The sequence below is a fragment of the Lactuca sativa genome, chromosome 7, assembly GCF_002870075.4.
Source record: "Lactuca sativa cultivar Salinas chromosome 7, Lsat_Salinas_v11, whole genome shotgun sequence".
NCBI classification, from domain to species: domain Eukaryota; kingdom Viridiplantae; phylum Streptophyta; class Magnoliopsida; order Asterales; family Asteraceae; genus Lactuca; species Lactuca sativa.
In genome coordinates this window covers 206,618,517-206,625,124 of record NC_056629.2, presented here as the reverse complement: position 1 = coordinate 206,625,124, position 6,608 = coordinate 206,618,517, and positions in this window count along the sequence as shown.

Here is a 6,608-nt window from a genome sequence, read left to right as displayed (position 1 = left end):
TTGGAGCAAGGGGCTTTGCTTGGATTCGAGTTTCCTTGCTGTTGGGGCGTTATTTTGAGGTATTATCTCGTTCTTGGGCTGTTACTCATATAGATTCTTCATTTTTGGAATGGGTGAGAGGTTTGGCTTGTGTTATCTTGGAATTGAAGGATAGATCTGAGGTTGCTACCTCATATCTGGTAGGGAGAAGGTCTAGAGTGCATTAAAGTCCCTGTGTTTGAGTGTTTAGTGAAGCCATCATGTCCCAAACCCTAGCCCTAAAGTGTAAAAGGCCTAGATCTCTTTGGATTCACGTAAAGTTTGCCACTTTACATGATGGATGGGTTGTAGGAGGCTAGATCTACGTTTTGGATCAATTGCATGGCCTGGAATGCTTCTGTATGGATTCAGACCGGTGGTACTCGGCGAGTCACATGGGTAGACTCGACGAGTTGCTTGAAGATGAGCTGGAACTCGACGAGTTGGAAGAACAACTCGGCGAGCTGGATGAAGATGGTCTGGAACTCGGCGAGTTGTAAGAACAACTCGGCGGGTAGGTTGAATATAGCCTCAGACTCGGCGAGTCTGTTCTTGGACTCGGCGAGTCTTGTCGAAGAGTCCCAATCTTTTCTGGTTGAGCCGTGAATCGGTGAGTCAAGGGATGACTCGGTGAGTTGTGTGAGTGTGGACTCAGAGTTGTTGGACTCGGCGAGTCTCGGGGTGACTCGGCGAGTGGGGTCGCGGATTGAAGGAATGCTGAGCATGGGGACTCGCGAGTCATCGGGTTGACTCGGCAAGTAGAGTCAGTCAGGGGTTGACTTTGACCTTGTCCTTGACCAAGGGTTGACTAGTGGTTTCCAGGGGCATTTTAGTAATTGTTGGATATTGTTTTGAGTTCAGTGCCTGGGTGATTGTCCAGTGGTGGAGATCGTATCAGTGATCGGAGCAGCTTGGGTTATCTGTTCAGTCGGCAGTTTCGAGGTGAGTTATCCTCACTATATCAACAGGGTCTAAGGCACCAAGGCCGACCCTTATCGGATTGAGATCCCGGTATTTATTGTTATGTTATTGCTTGATATGGTTGCATCCTGGTAGCTAGGATGGTATATGTTAGAGACCTGGTTGAGATCAGTATCCTGAGAGATAGGGTGTGTTGGGTTTTGAGCATTCTAACACTTCCTAATTGTACATGCAACCCTAAATACCTTGGATCTATGTTTTCTCTATTATACATGCAAATAAGAACTTCCAAGGTATTATCCTAATCTAGCATATAAAACAATGAATATAGTAGGACAGAATACATACCTTTTTGGTGTAGAAAGTCTTCATGAAGCTTGAGTGCTTAGTGCCCCAAGTGTGACACCTCAAATGGAATCACAATCATCAAAACACTTGGAATGACTTGAGAGAATTCTACACTTATCAAAATCGGCTAGCCCTTTCTTCACTATCTCTAGTGGCCGATTTTTCCTCAATAATAAGATGCTTATATAGTTACACAATTAGGGTAAACTCTTAATTGTCATGGCTTTCCATTTCCTTGGATCCATGGGTACAAATACACCATGGAGCATCCATGGACCATCCTATGGGTTTTAGCCCAACTTGATTATCCATGGAGCATTAGCCCACTATACAAGTATGGATGATTTACACAATCAACCCATATATTTAATTAGTCTTCTTTTGATCACTTAATTAATCCTAGATTAATTCTTGATCAATACTAATTAAATAATCTTATTATTCTTATTATTAATATACTAGAACTTATAATATATTAATAACCATAAGTGTCTTATTTCTCTCATTCAAGTGCATGATGGTATGCAACCCAAATGGACCATGCCGGGTCGGGTCAAGTCTTACCAATTATAGTTATGGACTTAGACATTAATCCAACAGTCTCCCACTTGGATAAGTCTAAAACTATTATTGCGTATGACTTCAGGAACCAACCGGCAATCGTAGCTCTCAAAAGCTTCTGTCGAACTCTGACCTTGTCGATGAACTCTGACCTTTGTCAATGACTTGTCCATTAGATAAGGGATCATATATTCCTCCATTCTAGATATCATATGGACTGAGACATGGATTATAATCATTCTCTCTGTCCATTTGTTGTTTCCCGATTTCCGATTTATGGCGACTGACTAATTGAACAAATCAAATCAGTCCTGGCCCGGCCGAGCACTTCCATTTGTCATCATCAAATCATCGAGGGGCCCACAGATATCGCTTTTATCCCGAAGGTAAAAGGAACGGATAAACTTCGACTCATATGGCTTGTTCTACTACTTGTTGAATCATACACAAAAGCACGTTTTATAGCACAGAGTTACCAAATGCGGTTTCGTGCAATCAATGTACTATCAACTCATAGTAACAACTCATATCTCTAGGTTTGAAGAATATAAGATATTATCGTCTCATGATCACTCGTGATAAAATCCATGAAGTGATTCCAATGAGCGCGGGTTGAATCCAATACTCAGAACTTATGAGCACTCATGATTGTTGTAGCCTTGTCCAACACCTTAGACCTCTACAACCCATCATGACAGTCTTAATTCATATCTACTTCCAAAATATGACCGACTGTGGATGGTTTGAATAACTTAGTCATTCCGGAAGAATAACCTAGTTTATTCGGGAAGTCAAAACATGCAAAGTGAAACACAATAATAATTGAATCCAATATGGTATCAACTCTTTGAACATAAGTAAAACACCTTTTATTTATCACCATATGATTACACATTATTCATTGTATACTGTTTCAGCTATCAACTTTAATCTTGAATTTAAAACAACAGTTGTCCCATGCTCCAAGCATGTACACTATGTTTTTCTAAACACTAGTCATGCCACACACTAAGTATGCATACTATGTTTGTCTATGATCTTTACTTTGTGAACTAGATCCATTGAACATAACTTCAATGATTCTCTTTTCACACCCCCAAATCCTTACTGCAAATGCAAGAATTCCAAATTCATGCCATAAGTTTCCTAATCTAAAACAGATTGAAAATTCTAACTTTGAAACATTTCCAGATTCCATTTTGACTATCACTTCTGAACAAGAGTTGCCTCCTTACAGACTATGTCAATATGGTCCTTCCAGAATTATCACTATACTTCCAATTGTCCTTGAGCAGCCAATCTTTGGTAAACCTTAGATTGTCCTCGACAGTTGTTTAATCCTTTTAGTCATATCCAGTTCTAAACCTTTTCCCTTCTTAATGCCCCAGGCATTTGGAAAATTTTAGAACGGATGAATATAGCACATGTAATCGATCCTATATCCGAAGCATATGGGACACGATTCATGATGTCTTACATAAAGACTAAACCAGTCTTTTGCTATAATATTTCCATTTCAATTTGCCAAGTTCTCATAATTCAAATTATGAAAAGGGATGCCGTAATCATAATCGAATTTTAGAACGCAAATAATGGACCCATATACAAAATTTCCTTATGTTGAGCCATTCCAACATGAAATTCATATATATCCTTGACTAAATGATTAAAACCTCACGATCTAAGCTTATAGATTTGAGATGAAGCATAATTTCCTCTCCCTTAATTATAGCAAAACAACTTTTTCCCAATTGAAACTTTTGTTTTCTATAATTAACATTGCTAACTTGCAATACTTATCATAATTATCATGCTCCCACTAACATGATGATTATTAGCATAACACTTATGCTCCCACTAGCTTTGGCATGTACTCAGAAATCAGCTAGACAGTCTGAAATTTAGATTCATACACCCTTTCCGTAGATAGCTCACCTGTGTGTCTAAGCAATTTCAAGAACCATGAAAAGGGATACCGTAATCATGGTCTCAATTGCTTAGGCATTTGCCATTTCTCACAAGTCCATGTTAGTGTGCCGGTTAACCACACGCGCTCCACTAACGACTTTTTGAAAATGCAAATAACACAATTGATATCTTCGTAAAATCTACTTAGTGAAAGCGTTTCCTCACCATCATTTTCATGAATCGGAGAGAAACCTTATGACACTTAGATTTATATGGTGTATGAGTTCCTACCCATATGAATTTGTCAAACCATAATCACAAGACAAAGATAATGACAAATCCAAAACCATATGGATTGAACTCAATCTTAACTTCTTGCCACTTGGCAGCTCAAGGGCCTGCCATTGCTTCCAAGTTGTTATGCAACAAACTGAGAACTCTAAGAACTCATATGCAAATCCAACTTTAACTGGAATGGGCACAGATATGTCAACACGATAGGTTATAAACCTCAAGTCGTGTGCTAGTGAAAAACTTGAGGTTTTATTCTTGATTATTTCTTGAGACTTTCAAGACCTTTAAGACTCCCACTGTCCTCTTGACATATAAGACTCCCTTGTCAAACATCCAAGAGATAGTGCGGATTCTAATCAAGAAAAACACTTTACCCAATTGGCCTAAGTTGGTCTTTGTTTTATCCAAAACATCACAACTTACCAATTTCAAATGTACAAGAGTAGAAAACTTTTACTCTTACATTTGACAAGTGTTTTAAACCTTCTTTAAGACATGTCACTCAAATGACAATCTTGGAGTATGACTCTAAGACTTGTATTGGAACGAAGTATGACTCATCTTCTTGATTTAACCACTTCAACAATTCAAGATCCCTCTTCTTAGTCATAAGAATGCACTAAGATTTCCTTAGAGAACTAATTGTGCTATGGTTTCTTAATCATTAAGATGATCACAAAAACTGATACTAAAGTACTCTCCCATCTTTTCAGATTTGAGAAACTTTTATCCTTCTTCCTAAATTGATTCTTCTTATTCGCTCTGCCTTACATTGGAACCTTTTCCAATGTCTCAGAGTTACACTTAAGCTCGTAAGTATAATCATATTTACTGAACTTAAGTAAATCATGACGAATAGTCTTATCAAACTTTTTGTGGTGGACTTGACCAGTGCACAAGAATGTGTACTCGATCCTTTAGTCCTTTACTTGATTCACACATCCATGTGAACAAGTAATTAGTCTTAATTTTCCAAAACTTGAAAGTTCTCATTCATCATGCTATACAACTTGCATGATTCCAAGTTCCGGTCCAATTGAACCTTGGATGATGAGAATCTTTCCTTATTTGGTAAATTTAGACATTACCACAAATGAAAGAATCAATTTCATATTTCCACTCTTGCTCTTAACGGAATTATATAAGCAACAATTTTTCCTTAAATGCCATTGTAAGGATATTTTAAAATAAATAAAATCAAAAAAAAATTTCTTTTATTTTAAAACTTTGCGGAAAAACTATCCTTACAATCCATATGAAAACTTGTTGTTATCTATTCCTAAGCAATATCTCATAACTCCTAAGAAGTAGCTCAAGAATCCGATTTTTTCAAACTATGCGATAGAAATCCATCTATGCGATCAGATTCAGCATATTCTTCCTTTAAGTTTCTTCACTTTCCTTTGATTCTTAAACCATCACCATGCGACCCGGTCACATCATGTATCAAGAATCTCAGAATAGAAACTTAACAGAGTTAGATAGTGGATTTTACCTGAAGTAGAGTCAAACTTATTGACTTTAACATCCTTAGGTAAATTTGGCAGCTTCGCAACCAATGCCCTTTCTTTGGCAATGCAAACATATGGACCCTTTGATAATGGTACACAGGACTATCACAGACTTAGCTTTTCTCTTTACCATTTGGTCAACCGAGTTGACTATAGCCGATCCCTTTCCATTGGGAAGAGAATGCTTTACTGGATATCCAATGTCATCATTGTCAATGACCATAAAGTTTTAGGAAGTTGATCTTAGCAAATAGATAAGATCATTAAGGGTCTTGTCATAGTCTGTTTCATAGGTGTCCCAAAGGAACTCACTATGTGACTTAGAAAGTGATTGAACCACCAACTTTCTCAAGACTTTGACACCCAACTCTCTCGGCTTGTCAATATGTGACTACATCTCCAAGATGTGATCACACCTAGACCTTGCCTTGCCAATAGGGCTTGAGTGACCTTAAACTTTTCAAGAACTTGTGGGTTAGGGAGAATAGTTGGAGGAGGAGAAAGAAGTATGATATCCATGGGACATCATCTTCATTAGGAAACCTTGTTTCAAGAGATTTGGGAAGATCATAGGTGTCTAAACCAGACATCTTTTGGGAGATATTCAAGATAGTTGATTTAAAGTCCTTAATATGACACCCAATATGAAATATTAAGGCTAGGACCCAACAAACTATTTTATAACTTAGAAGAGGTATGCCGTAATCCAAGCTATAAAATATTTGAAGGTAGGTGAATGACGATTCACCAATTTCCACCAAGATAAACGAAATGTATTATTAGGTTTTAATTGGTTTTGAAACTCCTAGATCTTTGAGATTCATTGAACTTTTCAAAGGCATGTTTCAATCTCGAGTGTGCCCTTCAGGTTTTGTGACTGGGATGCCGAGGATCACAAAACAAGGTGTGAAGTAACCATGCAAATCACTTGGTACCCTTAATAAATTACCCCTCAATCGATGTGCCGGTTAACCACACACGCTCCATCGATACTATGATAAATATTAAGTCACCCTTTACCTACCTTGTTAAGTCCAAGTTAGTGTG